The sequence below is a fragment of the Bacillus rossius genome, chromosome 5, assembly GCF_032445375.1.
Source record: "Bacillus rossius redtenbacheri isolate Brsri chromosome 5, Brsri_v3, whole genome shotgun sequence".
NCBI lineage: Eukaryota > Metazoa > Arthropoda > Insecta > Phasmatodea > Bacillidae > Bacillus > Bacillus rossius.
The window spans coordinates 69,221,702-69,244,835 of record NC_086333.1 but is presented as its reverse complement, the minus strand read 5'-3'; positions in this window follow the sequence as shown (position 1 = coordinate 69,244,835).

Here is a 23,134-nt window from a genome sequence, read left to right as displayed (position 1 = left end):
ATTTATGTTAAACAATATTATCAATTTCAACAATGAAATTTTTTTTCAATTTTTATTTAATTATTTTTGCAGGCAAATAAAAGTATATATATGTACGTGTGAAACAAAAATTAAAAAAAAAAAAAAACAAGATAATATATATGGCAGTTCACAATTACAGCACTTTTTATTATTTGGTTGTTTAGTATTTAGTGAAATCAATAAAATTACCCCTGCTTTTAATTTTCATCAGCTGACTTTCATACTAAATAGTTTTCATATTCAAACACAAGGGTTTAGACGTAATACGTGAAGCTTATTCTTTTATATTCTTTGGAAAGATTTCTGAAATTTTTTTTGGTTGACGTAAATATATTTAGCTAAAGCATAACTCATTTGTTACACATTTGTGTTAAAAAAATTTTAAGAAATAGAATTCAAGCCTGGACATTTTTACTATAGCAGACCAGAATAATAATATAATTAATATAAACAAGACATGGGAAATAAAATAAAATTTTTACCACTTTGTTCCATAAAACTAATTAATTCATTATTAAATGTGAAATTAGAAAGTATGATTGATTCATACATAATCGTCAAGAATATTTTGATAGATAGGATAACATTGCATAGTGACGGAAATAAGAAGCAAAATGAGTAAAGGATTTTTGTGTGCACACTTAACCAAATAATTTTCTATATATGAATATAATTTAGCAAACAATAAATTTCGCCAATATTTACTAAATAATTGTATCACTACGTATTTAGTTCATATATAAAAATCCATTAGTAGTTTACCCTAATCATAAACTAAATTGAGTCTTTTAGCAAAAAATTGTGTAAGGCAAGTATAAAATCTTTAGAGCAATAAGACAATCGTAAATCGTGTAGACTCACCAAATATTATCAAAATATTCTGTAAAGTATCTCATTGAATAAAACTGCAAGATTTGTAAAAATTAAATCAAATTTAAATGACGTTCATGCTCAATAATATACTTAACCCTGCAATATTTTAGATGATTTTTATTTTTCCTTACAGAATCACAACTCTCATACTTTAACATTATAAGTAGAGTTTGCGAAAATTATAAAAAGGATTAGAAGTTTTTGTATCTTTGTATATAATTTATTTATCACATAACTGATCAACTTTGGAGAGATAGCATTTTTAAAAATATTTTTATTTTTTTCCATTCCTATAGTAGTATAATTAAGGAAAATGATAAGATTATGTTGTTATTTATTAAAAACTTATCATTTCTTCCCAATATCTTACCTCTCGTTATACTTAATTCGGTGAAAATATATATTATTTTAAAATATATCTTATCTCTATTCACCAATCAAAAAAGGTCTTATGTTTGAGTTTAATTAATTTTTAAGTCTTATTTAAACGCAAAACTTTTCTATTTTAACAAATTGAGAAGAAGAATTTGTGAAAATATTACAGGATTGCTTGTTTTTGTATTCTTAGCATTCACATCTACAGGTCTGTAGTATCGTATCACATAATCAATTAGCCTCGGATGAATTAAATTATAGTTTAAATAATTTTAAATTTCTTTTTATTCCTTTGGTGAGGTGTTACATATTAATTTTTGAATTTATTAAAAGCTTATTAGTTTTACCCAATATATTACTTCCAGCTCCATTAAATTGGGAGTAAATATATATTACTTTAAAATCTAAATTTTCTCTTTTCACCCTCTTATATTTTTTCCGCTAATGAAATGGTGGTAGTTTGAGGTTAACTTAATTAAAAAATTTATCTTATATTTCATTTTAGGGATTTTTATTTTTGATTATATCTAAATCCCCTGGAGAGCTTTGCGTAGTGATTTAACAAATTAACGGACAGACAAAATAATTAAAAAACTTAATATGTCTATCATTTTAAATCACACAGGACGCTATGCTGGCTATGTTCGCTACACGTGTCAAATATAGTCAGCTGCATCTCAGGTGTCACTGGCCACACTAAGCTGTGCTCGCTTTGTTCGCTATGTTGGCGACGTTGCCAGGTGTTTGGTTCTCGGCTATATATTTTTTAAAAAAACGTACCTGACTTCGCGCATGGTAAGATAAGCAAAAACATATATTTTCACGCGGAATTGTGTTGTACTTCTGTGTTTGCTTTGAATTAGTATCATGTTGACGGAAAATTTTAATTGAAGTTCGAAAATACTTTTATTTATAAAATAAATTATGGAAGAATATAAAAGGCAGCATATGCAGGACAATGTCTGGGATTTGATTTCAAGGGGAATGCTATCAAACTTGAGTTTTATTTATCCTGAAATAATCCATAAATTTGGCTTCGTCCTTACGCAACTGCTTCATCAAATAATATTTTTTTTTGTATTAACTTCATGAACACGTTTTATTTTTAACGTTTATACGTACTGTGAGAACCAGCAGTCTGGAATCACCACTCGAATCCCACGGCATGCGTCTCTCCCGACATTGCGAACAAGACTGACCACCTGGAGCAGCGAGCACAGCGAACGTCGCGAACATTGCGAACATCGCGAACATCGCGAACCCCGCGAACATCGAGAACATCGCGAACATAGCGAACATAGCGAACCCTGAGAACATCGAGAACATCGCGAACATCGCGAACATAGCGAACTGAGCGGACATCGCGAACATCGCGAAAGTCGCGAACGTAGCGAACATAGCGAACATCGCGAAAATTTTGAACATTCGCTTTTTTGTGTGGCCTCGGACCTCCTTGTTCCGTGGTACAACCGAGGCCGGCCTCATGTGCGCTCGTGCCCTTCGTTAGATTGTCTTGTTGGAAGAGGGGAGGAGGATATGACGTGATGGGAAATCAGCGCTTAGATGGGAGCGTGCAGTGCCTCAGGCTTGCTTCCTGGGCGAGTAAAACGCGGAGGTGGGTTAATTAATTATTCCGGTGCACAACGTACCCTCGAGACGTACGAGGCCAGTAGCTTCAAGGCTGGCGCATCCTTGCTTGAGAACAATGGTAGAGTACATGGTGTGCCTCACAAGTGTGTCTCGCACTTAGACTGCAGTACAGGGTAAATGTTCGCCCAACTGTTTCCAGATTGATAAAACTCAGCTTGTTAATACTATTAATCTAATATTTTATACCATCTTTAATTATATTAAGTTAATTTATTTTTGAAATATTTCTGTTGGGTAGTTTTTTCTGACTGTTAAATAGTGTCCTGGGACGTTATTATTGCAAGTGTAGTCTTTCTGAAAAGAAAAAAAAAATCATTGTTAAACACCAATTAATATTTCATACAATAAACCATATTATGTATCTGTGTAAGTACCTACCTATTACACGTATATTTTTAAGTGTATTTATAGAAGTAAGGTTAGGTTCCCTTCTGTATATTTTTTCCATTTTAAGATATTAATCAAAACATTATTATTTAATAAATTAGAATAATAACTAACCATATTTATTTTCATTATCAATAATATTTTATCTAGATTTTTTACTAAATTAAATAATTTATTATAGACATTATTTTATTAATATTGAATACTGAGTATTTTTTTATAAAAAATAATTTGTTTTATAATATTGTTTCCCGACTGTTTTTATAATATCACTCCAGTAAATTTAATAGTTTTTTTTTTTTTTTCGTTTACACAAGCAATTACGCTGTGAAAACCTTTATTTGTTATTTATTCACAGTACTAACATATTTTTTTTCTCATAAGACATGAACACTTAAATTCAATAGTTTGAAATTTATATTATTTATTAAATTTTAAATGTGGTTTTAGGCATTAAAATATTTGTTTGCAATTGTTATACACATAATTATTTTTAAGTGGGCAATTGTGTGTGATATTTTCTAGTTTTTATACAAAGCTTCAAATGAATGTATAAACAAATTTAGTGTATGAAATATTATATATAATTCTAATTACATCTTATATTGTACTGTATCTAACATAAATACATTAAAAGCGACATGAAAAAATTAAATAAAGTAAGTTAGTGTTATTTATGCACTTATAAAGAGCCGGCCAACAGACGTAGTCCAAAATAGGCTGGTGCTATACAAATATAATACAAATACAAAAACATTAATATGGAAAAGAGGATAAAAAAAAGGGGGGGGGGAATGTGTGAAGTGCGGACGCAGATTTCCAAGCAATATTACACAACAGTTTGAAAAAATTACTACATATACTAAAAATAAATTAACACAAAGGAATTCAGTATTGAATACACATTTAAGATAAATGTACTCATAAAATACTATCTATGGACATTAATAATTATTATTACTACAAGTAAATAATAATATTTTTTATGCTACTATATTATTAGTCATTAATACTAAATTTATGAGGATTCATTAAAGAATCAAACGAAGTATTACAATTATTAGTACTAATTATTGCAGCGCATAAGCAATACATATGACCGTTTATTGCTTATGTTACTGTAACCTGGAACATTCAGGGACGTATGCTCTTTTACCTCTTTACAGTCATATATTGAACATAAAAACTCTTTATGATAAAGTGTGCATCAAGGACAGAACATCTAGCTTTAAGAGATTAAGTATTATATTTTTGTAACATTTCATGATAATTAAATGGTGAATCTTTTGAATGAAATCTTTCCATGATAATTTTAAAAACTTTAAGTTGAATAATGTCTGTTTCCGTGATAGAGTTCTAAACTACAAAACCATATTTAACATAATTTTTGTTTTTAAATTAAATGGATCTCGAAATTTTTTACCAGTAAAACTAAAATATTTAAATTACAGCTTTACGTAGTAGCAATGAACTGAAGTGAATGTGTTTGGTTTTTTATTGCATGTAAATATCTTAATAGAGGTAGTTCTTGCCAGTTCGTCCAACGATGCGATTCTTTACGTTGTGTGTTTCACTGTAGCCAGTGCATGATGGAAAAGAACTGACCTTGACTTACGCACATGCTATCTGATCCTTTTTTCATCCATGAATAAAATAAAACTAGCCTTCGCAACTACTGGTCAGGCGGGAAAATAAATGTTGATAGATTTTGTTAGACATATAGTGACGCTTGACATCTTGAAGGAAAACAGCTTTCATACTACGGGAAGATTGACTTTCGATCGAGATACTACCTCAAATAATTATCATTTATCAGTTGATCATAAAGTTCCAAGAATCTACACAAAGAATATTTTTTTTCCCAATTGAATTAATTAAATTTCTGCAAATTTATTTGGATATCTATGCAATATCACAACTTAATAAAACTCTTACACTGTATCGTTGTTGTTTAAAGATGATTAGATTCTCTTTTCATAATAAAAATGCTTAATGCTACCGATGTGTTTTGAAGTTTCATTTTTTTATCTCGTCAATTATTGAGGAAATACTAAAAAATTGACCCTTTTTAGCAGCTTTTTCAAGATGGCGAAAAACGAAATAGAGGGGGTGGGGGGATGTCAAAAACTTGGGTCTCTTGAGAAGGGGTTTATCATACAACATAACAAAATATTAAATTTACTCCAGCTTTTCCAATCCAAAATGATATTCACTGTATTTTACAGCTGCAGGGTATTCTATCAAATTTAAGTAGGAACAGCGTGATTCATCTGAACGACAGGATTGCTTGCTGTAATATTCGAGTAGCGATTATTTATAACTTTTCCGCTTTCCACTCGTCGAAACACACGAATATCCATCAGCACATCCAATCATATCCCATTTAAACACATCCTGCCAAGTTATACTAACCACTTTCTACGTCCAACCACACAATTATCTCATGTTTCGTCATTTGCTGTGAACAGTAGACATAACTGAAAATAAAGCATAGCAAATAAATAAAAATTATTTAGAAAATCATATACGACGAAGTCACGTAATCCATTAGTTTATTTACAAGAAACATTTTTATGGACTTTAATGAAATAAATAATGTTGCACAAAAAAGAAACGACAGGAAAGCTAAAATAAAAAAAAATTACAAAACTAAATACCACAGATGGAGGACACAACAAAGGTGTATGCATGGTGTAATCGTTAGGTATGAACAGTAAACGACGAAGTCGAGTTCTAAAACTTTAATTAGCAATCGCCCAAAATAAAAAAAAAAATAAAAAAACAAAGTAACAGTTTGTAAAGCTATTACTCTAATAGAAATAGTTAAATAATTTGAAACTAATGAAATTTACAATGAAGTATGTTGATCAAATAAACAAAGGTTTTTTTCGTAGCTCCGGTCTATTGGATCTTCGTAGAAACAGTGCCAGATATCGACATTAGTAGCATTAGTTCAAGTTCAAACTAAGTTAACTTTAGTGCCATAAAATTCACGAAGTTATCAGCATATCTAAGAAGTTTTCGGTGATAATTTATAATAATAATTTCTTAGAATTTAAAATAAAAATTTTTATGATTTGAAAGCACAATAGAATCATTGGTTTTATCATCTGTCGTTTAGCTGTCTTAGTTTCATTCTTTGTACTATCTTAGCACCTAAATTAGCGTTCTGACGGTACACAGAAAACAATTTCTGTACTTTATCAGAAGATTCCTTTGGAAACCAGTTTCCAAGAAATAGTTTGTAAAACTGCAAGCAAATATATTGTAAGTTTTTACAATACATGGCTATTTTTGTTTCATATATCAAATAATTTTTTAGGTAATACTGAGAATTTCCAACGAAAATTAACGCATACATTTATATTTAAATAGAATTTTTATTCATGGTATGCTTTTTTTTAAATACATGGTATGGAAAAGCGAATAATCAATAATTTGAGTTTATTTTGTTTTACTATGCGTAGTTAATACTGGAAAGATACTCAGCGAACGGTTTACAAATAACTTTAAATATTGGAGGTACTGGGCAACACAAAGCATAAATGCCCAGGTAAGAATCCAAACCCAGTATTATTGCAAACACTATTTTGCAGTGATACAATAGTTTTCATGTAAATATCGCACTTTACATATATCTGTAATTTCACATAAATATTTCAATGCAATTTACAAAAAATGTATCACATTGTATATAAACGAGCTTTTGTAATGTTAGAAATGACAGCAAATTCTTAGATGTCGATGTTAACTCACTTCCACCGTCAGGGTAATTTTCTCAAGGATAAAGTTCTACAAGCTAGACAAATACCTACTTCCATATTATACTCACGCAAACTATGACACGTTAACAGCGCGTGCTTTGAAATAGAAAACACACGTTCGACCGTTTATATCACACCGGCTTAAACCATCGGTGTAAACGTGCTAACCTCTTGATTGGTGACTTAAAAATATTAAACTAAGCCATAACGTTTCACTGATAATCACAAATGGCTAATTGTAATATAATTTTTTTTCTGGAGCTATGTTTTAACAATTGTATAGCCCTTAAAACTTCAGGTGTATAATTTTAAGTTTAAGTTATAATTTGTGTTTTGTTTTTTTGCTTGTTACTGGTATTATGTTCTTAATTTCATTTTTCTGTAATCACAGTATGAACATTAAGGGATTTATCATCAATGATTTATGTATAACATTAATTTTCATGTTTATTTTTCACCTGCAACGAATGTAAAAAAAAAATTATAACGTTTTGTTTTGCACATCGTGAAAGGACACACACTATTCCAGTTCTTTGTGTTTACTGCGTGCACAACCTTGGGATTTGTGTCCTATGATTTACAAAAAAACTGCTCTAAAAATAAATTATTGCATCCTTGAAGCATACTAGGAATTGCATACCGAGTGGTTAATAGCTATTCATATAAGAATTTTTTAAGAGCAAACAAGACAGTAAAACACATGTTTGACATTTATTTTTATTGGCTACCAAGCATTTTATCGCTGGTTAGAAACATAAAAATTAAAACTGGAAACTTCAGCAGGATGTGTAGTGACATTAAAAAAAATAAACATTGTGTGTATTAATAATACATGCGGTAGATCCATTATCCATTCATATCCTTTATGAACTTGGCGGAAATTAAAGTTAAACTAACTGTGATTAGCAGAAGACTTTTTTGATTACACACTGGCACTCAAACAATAATAAGCAGTATGTAGTCTTCAAGAAATGTTAAGTACTGCTACAAACTACTGCTGCACATATACTGTTGTAAGGCAAATTATATTATTATTATGTCAGTTATATGTGTGCTGAAAACAATAATTTAAATTCGCTAAGAAAATCACCTTGAGTTGAATTATCACTCTTCCTTGCAAAAGTAGTGTGATGAGAGAAATATATGTCAATACAAACAAGAAACATGCAGGGTAAGACCAATTACCAATAACAGACACCAAATAAAATATACGTACCTGTAAAAAAAGGGATTTGAACTGATTTTTATGTACAAATTAAGTTTAAAAAACCAAATACAGTAATATGATTCGTATCTACTGCAAAATACATACATATCATTAACACTTAGTATTTATAAGTTTTTAATATAAAAAAAGGAACGAGCTCAATTAATAAAATAATCTTTATTAAACTACATTAACAACGGACTGTATTTAATAAAACCTCTAATTATTATGTGTCACCTCTAGCTTGTTAATAATCTGGAAGTTAGAGTGGCCACCTCTTAACACAAATGTCTCTGTTGTAATTGAATACTTAAGAAAATAACGTTATATTTCACAACATTATAAGTTCGTAGATACTGTTAATAGTTAGGCTGACTATCAAGTTCAGTGTTGAATACGGAAACGTCTAACCAGAACCACTGAGATTATGAATGACAATATTAACTTTAAATCCTTGTGGGAAATGGTTTCTTGTTTCAATTATATAACGTTTCAGTCACACAGATTTTTTAAATATAGGTTTGGCGTCTTATCATTGTCACAATAATGGAGGCCAATGGTACAGTCAGGGGTTTAAGTGCTTACGTATTTTATATATCACACCTAAGCACAATAATTTCTAGAATTGTTCTTATTATCTGAATATCTGACACATTTGCAGAACACCCTTAGAATGATGGATGCTTTCGCTGCTAGCTAACACTCTACGATTATTACGGTTCACATACACACATGATGCCATTTCCGTACTTTATTTAAGAAGAAAGTTTTTCCATATAATATGGTTCACAACCGTTTGTTTCAAAATGGTATCTTCTGATTGGTCCGTGCTCTGGCGCCAGGTGCCAGACGCAACATTCACAATTTCACTCTTCATTCAAAACGTAAACAATCTGCAAATTTACTGTTTTTAAAAAAATGATTGTTGGTGCAGTTCACATTTATAATTACATTAAAAGTTAATTTTCTGCTTTTTACGTTGTCCAATCAACGTCAGAGTTTTTGATGATTTTAGAGTGTTTGTTTTTGAATTCATAACTATAATAGAGCATCTCCAAGAGTAAATAGTTCAAGAACGTCAGTAGACACCGATAATAAATTAATAAAATATCAGTGTCTTTGTACGGCACAGATATGATTAAAATACTAATTTAGAAAATTTTAATAAAAGATTTATATATCATTGTTCCCACTTAGGTACATTTTAAAAAGTTTCAAATTAAACTATGGCAAAATTGCAGCTAAAATTTACCCTCTAACCTTCATTTCTTTGGTAACAGAATAATTACACCACTGAAGAAATTTCTGAAACGCCAAAAAAGTATTTTGATAGCTAGGCTTTAAAGGCGAATAGGTAAAAAGAAAATAAATGACAAAAATGTCAAACATCTGCTTCTAATTGGTACATTAGTGAAATTCACCCGGAATTCGTAATTATTATAAAGGAGTCCGCTGAAAAATCCGAGAAAAAATTTTAAAAATTGTAAACGTTTCGTATTTGTTAAAATATTTGGAAACTAAAAGATTAATATAGAGCGCAGTTTAAACCGACAGGCAAAAAATATTACTGTATTTCAAGAATTAAGGCTTTGTAAAATTTAGAGTGGGATAATTATGTGTTTTTAATAGAAAAACACCTAACATACAGTTTTTTTTTGTATGGAGGCCTATACCACAAAGATTAATTTTCTAATATTTTTAGTCCAAATACATAAATACTTTCTATCTCTATGTATTGATTCTCTAGTAGTTAGAGAAACATTTCTGTACATGACAAATTTTTTCTGTACTTGACATTTTGTACTATTCGCGTATCGGCCACGAGGCAAAGATTCCTTCTCTGCTAATCGTATGTATATGTTTATGAATAAATGCTTAACTGCTTGAAGATTAGTTTAGTCCTGCCAAATGCCTGAATCAGCGTTCTTGCCAGTCCAGTGACAATGTGACAGAACAATGCCTCTCGACAGTTCAAAACACAATAGAAATCGACACAACACCGCCGTGACATTACAATGCGGGGGAGCTGAATTGTGTTTGCTTGGATGGGCAGCCCTTCAGAATTTTTCTGGCAATGGTTTGTTTGTACAGCGACTGGAAGGGCAGCCCATCCAATTTCTGAAAACATGTTTATTTAAGTGTTTAAATAATCCTGAAAACTTGCGCCTTGGCAGGGCAGCCCATCAGGATTTTTCTTACAGTAGTGTTTTTGAAAGGTTGTCTGAATTGTTGCCCCTTGGATGGGCAGCCCATCAGGATTTTTCTGACAGTGGTTAGTTTAGGCTAGGTTAGGTTATGTTAGGTTAGGTTAGATTAGGTAAGGTTGGTTAAGGTAAGGTCACTTTACAAACTAACCACTGTCAGAAAAATCCTGAAGGGCTGCCCATACAAGGGGCAACAATTCAGACAAGCTTTCAAAAACACCACTGTCAGAAAAATCCTGATGGGCTGCCCTTCCAAGGGGCAACAATTCAGACAACCTTTCAAACACACTACTGTTAGTAAAATCCTGATGGGCTGCCCATCCAAGGGGCAAGTTTTCAGGATTATTTAAACTCTTAAAGGAGCGTGTTTTCAGAAATTGGATGGGCTGCCCTTCCAGTCTCTGTACAAATAAACCACTGTCAGAAAAATCCTGAAGGGTTGCCCTTCCAATGGGCAACAAATTCAGTCGCCCCTTCAATGCCACGTGATGTCCCCGATCACACTAGTAATAGACACAGCACCGAGCAGATATACTGCCTCAGGATTTGAATGGAGTAGACTGACCATTTTATTTATTTTTTTTCACCTGAAACACAAAATGTCATTAAATTAATTAATTATTTAAGAAGTATTGGCAGTGTAATAATATTGGACAAATGTGTACTTAGCTATATGAAAGAAGCAAAGGGAAGAAATATAAAACTAAATAACATAAAGCAATCAAAACTTAAACATACTAAATTGATTGGTTTTAAAGTATTTTCTTGAAGAATTGCACCCAGAAATTGACAGGAAATATCAAATAAATGATTTTTTTTACTGTACAAGTGAAATTTTGGAGAGCAATTGGTAAGCCAATTTAAGAAAAAAAATACATTAAAAGCAAATTTCTATTACATAAAATTTATGCTCTCACGAATGCAGTCATAAGACGAAACACTAAAGCTTTTTACAAATACAACTGTCACAATGCACTTAACGATAATCATGTTAAATCATCAAAAAAATAAAATGAGTTACCTACATTATTTCGGTTAAAATCTTTCAAGTTTTACGAGAGCTGCGCTGTTAGAAAATTCAGTAAATTTACAAGAATTTCAACTGCTAATGCAAATAAAAATATAGAAGTGATATCCGTAGTTCCAGGTTACTGGATCTTTGTATAAACTAGTTTGTATTCCTAATTTCTAATTATTACAGGACATGGATGCACTTAGAAAGAAGAATAATAAAGATCTGAAGATTTTTTTTGTCTTGTGGGACTAACCCGAACAGAATCTCAGAACATCTTTTCATTGTCCACCAAAACCAATCAACAAAAGACAGATCGCTTAGCCAACCAGAAAAGAAGAAACCAATAATTAGCTAGCAGCCCCTACCAATCACAAAAGCCCATATACTACTGGCCAAATCAACAAGCCAATCAGAAAAGTTAGAATCCTCTGAGTGGCTCAAAGCTTCAGCTAATCAGGAAACACATACAAGAGTAAATAATGGCAACAGGACATAATCAGCACTTGTTAATTTACGAATATATCCGTGAGATGTACAAGTGTTGTTCTCAATCTTATGGTAAATTTTGATAATTTTTTTAAAATACCACGTTTTATGACGGACTAAAAAATTAAACATAACTTTTTCTAGCCCCATACAGATTTACAACCCCATAGAGATTGTATTTTAATATATTGGCCTATATTTAAATATATATAGAATTTTTATTACCTATTAAATACTTGTAATATTTAAAAAGAGAAAACCTCGGGAATTGTGATAGATAATAGTAATGAATGTAGGTAGTATTTGTGGTCGAGAAATTTCACACATCATTTCGTATCATTCTCAGTGAAATAAACTATTCAGTAACCTGGGTGAAAAATTCATGCATTACTGACCATTTATACGATGGTCAAGGAGACAGCCACCGAACGCAAGCGACGCACAGAGAATGAAAAGCAGAAGCGATAAGATAAGTTTCAACAGGAATCGGAAGCAGGTAAGGAATCTCAACAAGATGTTTAAGATCAACTTCAAAATTTGTACCGAACAGACAAACAAATTAGACAGACCAAAAAAAAAAAAGCGAGATAGTAAGAATTACATTGTCGTCCGGTTCTGAGTTAGGTTTAAAAATTCAATTCTCTAGCTCATCGGGAAGTTAGTTTAAAATCGATTGCGAAATTCGTCCCGGAACAAACAGGCGGACAAGAGAACGAGTTATTAAAAATATGGTAAAATATTCGTCAGTGCGCCAACTTTCAAAGCGCAGGCAGACGCCTGCGTGAGAGATCCGAACCGGTTCTTGCAGTATGCTGCTGCGTTTAGTCTTATCGTCATGGAACGGGCAGCAGTGTGAGACCAGCGGTGACCTTCGCCGCTAGAGGGCAACCCAGGATCACCTTCAGTGGCGGCTCCAGCGGGTAGGCCGGTACCTAACAAACATTTTCTAAAAATTGGAAATAAGACTTTCCACAAAAAAATAATTATACATTAAACGTTAGGTTTATTTTGAAAACCATAAGCAATAATGAATATTGTCAGAACGCGAGAGTCAAGACCGAGAAGCGCCGCATCAGGTTCGGGGCGGACTGGCGGTTTCGCGCGGCCACCTACGTCACGCGCCGTCCATTGACGTATGTAAGGCATGCCACGCGTGTCTGGCCGATTGCCAGGGTCGTCGCTACCCCCATACCCTCCGCCCCTCCGCTCCCCGCGCTTCGTCCTGCCTCGGGCTATAATCGGACTGCGAATTCCGGGCTTACAGAGGCTGCCGCGTGGAGTGGTGCGAATAAACACCGCCTTTCTGGACTTTTCGGGATGACGTGACTCGTCACAGCTGCTCTCGTCGGTTCGAGAAGGGCAGCAAAACAAGTATATGTGCAGCGACGCCAGCCTCCGCGGGAGTGCCGTGTGAGTTACGCGAGTGAAGGGAAGTGCGACATCGGTGAAGAGGGCGAGATACCCCCCTCGAGAGCGGCGCGACGAGGAGCGACGGGACCGTGAGAGTGCGACTGAGTGGCGCGAGAAAGTGTGAGTGTGGACAGGCGCGAGGTAAGGGGCGAACCACTGTCGAGCCTAGCTCCAGCGAGGAGTGCGAACTGCGGAACTTGACAGACATGTGTGACTGGCGAATAAACTTTTTTAGGTGCAAGTGATTGGTGATCAGACCTTTTTAAGAACAATTATTTATTATTAATGTAAATACTAGTATTTATTATATACTGTAATACAACATAATGTGGGCTATCCCTTACGAACCCGGTTTTACCCCACACTAGTTCTTAACAATATTATTTTCATTACAAACTGCAATTGTCTACCCTTCTGAGAAAGGCAGTTTGCAATCAAATGAAACTATACATTCGCCTGCAGGTTTGTAACGTTTTATATTAACGTACGTGTTGTTTGGAATTATTAACCTTATATTAATACAATTTAAATCTTAACAAATAATTTTGAGACCTTTATAGGTATAAGAGTGCATTTAGTTGGCATAAAAATATACGTTTATGATAATTGGTATGATTGTTATATTATACATATTGGACTTCAGTTAAATATGAATCACCCCCAGAAAGCTACAAAAAATTACCATTTTGCATCTGAATTTGGAAAATTCCCCGGACCACCATCTGAAACGGGGGCCAGATACCGCGGTAAGAGCCTGGACGGTCAAAACTATGCAAAAACCCCTGCGGTACAGTCCAGGCGTACCCAAAAAATTTATTTTGGGGAGCCGCCCCTTATCCCCATTACTGCCAATGTCACTAAAGTGAGCAAGCAACATCAATAAAGCCAAGATCGAAGCCTTAAGCCACATATTTACAGTGTGTCCCCCCCCCTTAATTTTTATTGCTTTCGAAGGGGAGTCGGGGAAATAGACGCTAGAATACAGTCAATAACTCTGGGTGGTTTCTGGCTTCCAAAACCTGCTCGCTGACTACAGAGCAAGAGCGATTCATGTCTTTTGAAAAAGGAAAAAAAAAAAAAAAATGAAAGAACTACGATAAGCAAAAAAAAAAAGTTCAAATTGATGGCATCAAAGTCACGTAACTACATTTATCTGACTTCTTGGACAGGTTAATTATTTGTTTTATTTTTTAAATTTTCTTTGAGGTCTCGTCGACCAAAGTTCATTTGCCGGATAGGCAGTAGACCGACAGTAATTTAACTGAACAATAATTTGACCGACAGTCGTAAGAATGTAATGGCCGTTGCCAGGAGACGAAGAAAGTATAATTTACATTGCGATTGACACTGATGTTTGTTGGGAATTTTAATCAAAAAATACTCAGACGAATTTCGATGAAAAAAAAAAGAAATCTCATGCGTATAAAATTTCACGGTTCTTGCTTCACCGTATCCGCGCTATTTGAACTACATGCAGAGAAAATATGTCCTATTAGGGTTCATGGTGTAATTAGCTACGTAATATATATGTATATATGTTATAATTAATATATTTTTCGTTATGATAAAAAATAAAACATCGAAATTCTGCAGACAATATAAAGACCAAACTGAACCCCGAAAAAACTCGGGTATTTTAGAAATTATTATTTTTTTTTTAAGTTCTCTCTTCATTTTATATTTCAGACAGCCTCGGGGCAGTGGCAGTCACCTGACCTTGGGAAGTTAAAAAAAAAAACACTGAAAATATTTGTGAAGAAACTATTGCTGTAGTTCATGACAAACGTACAAGTATTTTTCTATGTGTATGTTGAAAAATACACAAATTACAAATCATGTCCCAGCTTTGATGTGCCTATGCATTGATGTGTTAAGATATTTTAGTTGTGATATTCTTTTTTTTTCCTATTTCGTAATGAATCATTTCGCAGGATGAATTCTCAACAAACTCTTTCATTTTATAAATTTAAGATATCTCATTTGGCAGATATTTAAACTATCTGTGATTTGTTTCATGATTATTTAATTTAAAAATCGAGTAAAATTTCTTCAATATTGCAATACTTGTGTGCTCTAAACATGAACCTCCACTAAAATATATTTCCAAAAGAGAATTTTAACGTGGATTACTCAGGGACAGTTTGTTTTCTTTGAAAATGTCCCAATTCAGTCACTAATCCTGTCGTTTTTATTGTGAAGATTTTGGAAAATGTTTTTGTGCCACAATTTGTGGCCTAACTTGGTATTTGGCATACGTTTGGACACTTAACTGAAGCCAAGTAATCACCGGCTTTAGATAAGCCACTAATCGAGTGGTTATAAACTATGCATTTTTGTATTAAAAACGCACCCATCGTGTCAATTAAAACAGCGTGCTTATTCTCTACGTCAAGACGAGTACATTCACAAAAAAAAAAAAAGAACAGAAAGTATGTCTGGAGAAAGAATGAACTAAAGTCGAGAGGGGTAGATGGCCTGGTTCGCTGCTTCTAGTGAATTGCTGTTTGGAAAATTCCAGCCGGTTCCGAAGACATGGAAGCTTGCAGTCCGAGAAAGGACAACGCGACCTTGGAGTAACGAGCGCGGATTACTAACCGCAGAGAGATTAGTCTTCTTCCTCTTTGCGAAACACCTGCCCTCCCGTGACCGCAGCTGTCCAAGTCGAGTGACAACTTGCGGCTCCGGTTTGGCAAAAAAAAAAAAAGTTCAGTTTTATTGTAACCGCATTGGGTGATAATCAAAGAGATGGTTGGAACGAGAGGTAGACCAACGATCCATCAGTGCCAAGAACGAGATTTAAAAAAATACAAACACGTATCTTGTGTTCGCGGCTGATGGTAATCGCTTCGGTTTATGCATAATCAATCAATGCGTTCCGTTTTACTACTTGAGCGTTCCCACGTCCCTCGTTCGCCAGGAAATGCTGCAAGATAACAAATTGACGTTAATACCTGTACTTTCCAATGAAGAACTCACCCTGAACCAACGAAGGAACCTTCGTTGTTCTTGGTATCCAAAAAATTTCAGAAACCACGTCGTATGCCGACTGCAGAGTGCAGTGTACCGCTGTGTACAAGAGGAAGGATGATTTTGTGGTTTATTTGGCTGTAGACTTAATAATTGTTGAGGTTTTGATTCACACTCCAATATGATTCTTGCGTGTTTATGTTAAAATAAAGTAAATCCATTAGACATAACATTGAGAAAGTTTTCGTAAATTAATAACGAACCCTGTTTAATTTTTAACCGATGAGCTTCGTAACTTAAAATTCAAAATTGAATTGGTTTTACAGTGCACATGATATAGTTTGGCCACGTGGTTCACACTTCAACAATTTTACAATTCAATTTCCTCCATGTTTGCCATTCACCGTAGTAATAATGAAAATGCAGGAAAAATTTCTAACAGTCGAATAGAATCAAAACATTTTTTATCTGAAATCTATTAATAGTCTTGAACTTTTGGTGGGACCTGTAAATCAAAGAGACAGGTCCTACAACGGGAATTGAGCTGATGTTAGGGTTCTCCTACAATTCGATTGTAGTTATGTGCAAAATGTGTTTCGTATGGACTCTTGCTATAATTTCTCTTAATTTTATACCTTAAATGAACATTATTAACAAATATTGCGAAGCAATCAACAGGTTGATACTTAATGATGGGCTGCAAATATTAATTGTTTCATATTTTTTTCTTTACAGGAAAATTGCAATGAATATTTTGAGGCTATGTCCCAAATTTTAAACCATCGGGGTTCCGAACCTTCTGATAGTGTGTTAAAAACGCTACTTAATATTTAATTAATGTAAATTTGCTTTTAGCCATGTAAAAAGTATTAAATACTGTTCTTGACCACTGTTTTCAGTACCTGGGAACCTATACGCATAAAATGATGGTGCGATTTAGCACCGAGCTAAGACACAATATTCACGATTCATAGGAGCAGGGTTTGATTCCCAGATTGCCTATTCTGATTTCGAATTTTCGATTTTTTTTTTCTGAAACCACTCCTGCGGGCAGATTGTGAACAAACATCCTGCGACACAAGACACGGCAAACATCGAAGGTCATGGAGTTTTCCACAGGAAGAAGCTGCGTGATTATGAACACAACCTTTTTCGCTTCATCTCCGACTTTTGGTGGCGTTCTAACTTTATGTACCGTAACCATAAAGTATAACCACGCATTTTGGACAGTAGGCCTATTTATTACATCGATTTTACGTTATATACCACGTGTGTATCGGTTGGTTGTGTAAAACGAATAAGAGGTTAGCGATGTAATTTAACTATTGTTAGTGTTAAATAATAATGTGAAATTTTAGTGGCGCGGTTTTCTTTCTATCATAGCTGTGACTGATAAGGAGCTAAAACTATTTACAATGAAGTTTAACACAAACAATACTAGAGATTAGGAACTGATACGGTAGTATTTTTATCTATGGTTTCAGGTTTATCATGACAATACACATGTATTGCAATATTGAAGACATTTTACTCCATCTTTAAATTAAATAATCATGAAACAAATCTCAGATAGTTTGAATATCCACATTTTTGAAAAACTCTAAAGCAAAGTTTATTTAATTTATCAGTGAAAAATATTTCTTTTTTTTTTTCATATTTCACTGACACAAAAGTTTATTCAACGCAAATATTAAATATTCAGTGATTGCTGCCCTTTGGACGCCACTGATTCATACATCCCGCCGCTCACACCTCTTGCGGATCCTAATGGAACACACACCGCATTTTGGTTCGTAATTACCGAATACAGTTGTGTGTGGAGAATATAGAAATTCACCGCCAGTGTAAGTAATCAACCCGCAGGCAAAAGCAGAAATATTTCCGTAAGATTTGTATTTGGTTTCCATTTATATTACCTCGCTATCTACACTTCTACACGAAGGTATTCACATGAAAACTAAAAATAACAATGATTGAGCTGTGCATGTTTTAGTCCTTGACATTTTACACTTTTTTTTTTTCATCCACAATTTTTTATAATGGCAATAATGCCGGACTGCACATTTAAATATGTAATTGAAATGAAAGGCAAGGTAAATGGTTATTTTTTCCAAATGCCATTTATGAAGACTTTTATTTTTCTGAAAACACACAAAAGCCTGGTAGGGAAACTTCACTGAAACTTGCAGAATTACCGTCATTACAGTAAATTAATTCCCGCTGACAGTCAGGAAGAGACGTTACCAAACGAAAATTACATTTAACACTGAAAATGATACAGCATACCACTACAGAACACTTTTAGAGAAAAAATATCACGTAATATAATTATAAAAAAAAACTTCTCAAATTAATGTTAACTTTCCTTCTACAGTGACTGTTTTATTTTTTAATCAATTCCCTCATTTGAAGTTGGTATTTATTTATCAGCTTAACTTGACTTGTTCTTTACATACATGAATATTTTATCTGTTGATGTTAGTTCATATATTTTACATTCATACATGATTTATTCCCAAATAAATTGCCTGAAGTAAGTACGTGTAAAAGTGAAAGCATGGCAATATCTTCATGTCAGTGTTAAGAAGACTGCATGTCGCCGCTCTACCCTCTGGCTCTGGGGTAGAGCGTCTGACTTGTGACATGGAGGACCCGTGTTCGCGCCCCGGCTCCTCTAAGACGAATTGTCTGAGGCAGATGGCGGCATTTTTCTGACAGGAATACAATCCCTTGCAACAAGTCAGGCTACCAAAGAGACGGTGGGTGGTAACAAAAAACCATCCAGGGTGGCTTCCAAATGGGGAGCCCGTTTATTTTCTAGGGCTCCCCATGCGGAGGCCATCCGAGGGTTTATCCAGGGTCGAGAAGTTTTGCAAAATAATTAAGTTTTTCGTATAGATAGTTTTTATCATTTTCCTAAACAATAATAAATCACACTCTTATACTGATGTATTAGTATTTATGACCCCATTCAAATTTGTGTGTTCTTTAAAATTTGAAATATCATATCTCTCAGAGCAATAAAGCAATTAATTTGATATTAGTTACGAATACTAAACATACAGGAACTCCCAGCTCATTCTGAACTGCTCTAGTAAACCATCACTATGTAGTCGCAAGTGCATAACCATTTACTTCAATTACGAGCTTGCGTGTGATTTTAGCAGGCAAGACACTGCGTATTTTCGGAAAAGCATAAAACCTCTCTGTACTTCACTAGGATTTCGTTAAATGCGAGCATGTTGGCAGGAGAAAATTCCAACAATTAATAGTTGCTCGAATCAGTGGCTGTTTCCAAATACTTTCTTGAAGGACCCTGGCGCTTAGAGAATCCTTGAAAAGTGCATCTTCAGAACTTTCAGACATTTCGGTTGACCTTCCGAATAGATGTAACGATTCCGACAGAATCGCCGATGAAGTCATTCGGGAAGGGTCGTACTCTCACGCACCCTTGTGATTCTTAAGATACTGTCTTTTGGTAAATAGCTATGCTTGCGTAGCCAATGAATGCTCTACACACTATTTTAAGTGTATATATTCCTGTCAAATTAATAAGTTGAACGCGTGGAAACTGAACAGTGTATTGCGAGTAAAAATTTGTACATGACTGCAAGAAGATACTTCTTATTAAAGTTTTACTTCTTTAGGCACTTACGAAAAAATTATGAGAGTGAATTATAAAGAGTCGCGTGCACCAAGCAAATAAATTTTTACAAGATGAAAAATAGGCTACATACCAAATAAATTATACATGCCCTTTTAAAACTTACACTTTTGTAATTAATATTTAACCCTGGTCCATATAATTTTCAACGTTTATTTATTGTGAATATTTGTGATAGAAATTGTGTAAATAAACTTGAAAATGTTTATAAAGTGAGGTTATGTTCTCGCATATATAACAGTGTCAGGTTGCTTGCAAGCTCACATTGTCGTTGGCAGGGGGTGTGTGGAAGGTTTAGTGGTGTGCTAGCCGTTTACATGGGCGTGTTTGTGAGGTTTTGTTCCTGTATGTATAACTTATTTGCATTATCAATTATAACATGATTATTTAATGCATTATTAAAAAAACATATATAAGAATAAACATTCAACAAATTTATTCATTTTCATAAATAAAATATATCTTTATTATTTTATTCAATTAAATAACTAATTTTGTACACTTGTTTATATGATTATTGAATACTTAGAATTACTTAAAAAATTTCAATTTTGTAAGTATATGCTTTACCAACAATATTTATGATAACACTCCAGACCTTTTATTATGTTTTTTATATCAATTATTTTCATGCAAAATTAAAGTTTGTTTCTTATAACGCCAGGAAAGTGTTGCTTTTAACGCGCACCTATTTTAAAAGCTTTTATTTAACTTTCAATGTATGTATGTAAGTATGTTTGTTCGGGTGGAATCTTTGAACACAATTTTGAAGTAGATATCTTCAACCGATTGAGCTGAAAATTTGTATACACGTTTAGTTTGGATGACAATGCACGATATGGTGTGTGACATCATTCTAAATCCAATATGGCGGACCATCCAAGATGGCGGAATAGTTATTTTGAATGCATTTCTACAATATGGATATCAAATGAAAGGGCTTGTTGAGAGTAACTCGAAAAAAATAATTTAGCGTCATTCTAAATCCAATATAGCGGACCATATAATATGGCGGAATAGTTATTTTTAATGCACTTCTACAATATGGGTATCAAATGAAAGGGATGGTTGAGAGTAACTCAAAAAATAATTTGGCGTCATTCTAAATCCAATATGGCGGACCATCCAAGATGGCGGAGTAGTTATTTTTAATGCATTTCTACAATATGGGAATCAAATGAAAGGGCTCATTGAGAGTAAATTGAAAAGTGAGCTCCAAGCTGAAATAAGTTTGACTTGTGTAATTTGGCGAGATGGGCGTCATCAGCATTTGTATGCAGCCTGTCTAGGAGAAGGAAAACTCCAAAATCAAACTCGGAACTGTGTTTCGTCAGGCACAAGTAACCTCCAAGCTGAAATAAGTGGCGCATTCTCCCAAACACCCAAGTCAAGGTGAGGCCGTGCCGAGGACTGAGTGGCATCGGGGTGTAATATGATGTCGTGAACGTACCACCTCAGGGCACCTGGGCGAAACCTGTTGTATATTATCTCTTACCCTTCTAAACGGAGCTCTGGGAGGTTCGACGAATACTTCTTCGGTACTCGTGGGAACAAAATGCGATAAACAAATATTTAAGTAGGGTAAAAACATTAGAAGGTCTCCTTATTGAAGAGCTGGACTGTTCGAAATTAACCAGCAAACGACCTTGCAACAATGATGCGTTGCATGAGATGAACAGACTGACAAACCTAGCCAGCGATAACTAAAAAATAAAAAATAAATTAACAGCAAAAAAACTTTTAAAAAAAAGCTTTTATCCAAACGCTCTGAAAAGAATAAAATAAATTTTTCCTAAAAATTTTAACTTTCAACTTATAACATAATTATATACAATTTATATGATCATAAAAGCTTGTCGCGAGGTTTAATTACCTATCAGTATTTAATTAAATTGAAATTGAAAATACAATAAACTTAGCAGATCAATTTACATAATAAAATTGGTAGCCTACTAGTTGATTTACAAATCGCGCGACAAGTTTTATAATCATATAAATTGTATATAATGAGGTTATAAGTTTATAGTTACACTTTTTAAAAAAAAAAATATTTTATTCTTTATAGGGCGTTTAAATAAAAGCTTCTTTTTTTTAGTTTTTTTTGCTGTTAATTTTTTTTTAAATACACCTGTTTGTGCTAGCATCGAAATAATTCAGTGATCCCACATCTAACTGCACACTAAATGGAGCCTAAAAATGCAATTATCCTTTGTTTGATCCTGCATTAGTAATGATATTGTTGGTTTATTTCGGTTTCGATGGTAAAACTATCCCTAAAATATTTGGAGGAAAATTTTAATCTCGCAGACAAGATTCCTGTCCCGGGTATTTTTATTATTATTTTTATTTGGTTGAGGACAAAGTTTATCACCGATAAAATGAAATACCTGTGCCCGGCGAGCCCATTCCTGGCACGTTTCCCGACTGGGACGACAGCGGGAAAAAACCCAAGAACAGGATGTTCAGTTCGGACGACAACACTCGACTCAGCTGAAACACTGCCTTGCCCAAGGTGTACCATAGAAGTACTCTGAGATTTCACACCCACGTTAAAAACTAATATACTTATTTTTTTTTTTCTCTCTCTCTCTCTCTCTCTCTCTCTCTCTCTCTCCCCCCCTGAAATCGGTTACTAACGGTACTAACACTACCAACCACACAACTTAAAACCAAAGAAATTTAATTTTGTACCTCAATGACATCAGGATCTAGGGCACTTTCAGAATTTCTCGGGTTCAGGATCTAGGTCTACTAAATACATTTATACGTTTTAATAAATATACATTTTAATCAAATATCGGCAAATGTTGTGTTTCGGTATCCTGATAATTATTAAGAATTTAAGGATTTTCGTAAGATTTTATTAGATACTAAAGGTTGTGTTCATTGATGGTCTTAAAGAATGTAAGGTTAACATAGTTGTTTCACAATTCACAACCATTTCTGTCTCCTAAAATTTCTTCATTAATTTACACAAATTCCCATCTAATGTAATACACACAAATCGGCTTCACTGAAAGTGGTAGCTATAAATACCGAAAATATGAATATACATTTATTGCCTTTTTGAAAACACAATGGCGCACAAGACATAACATGCATGTGGGTATT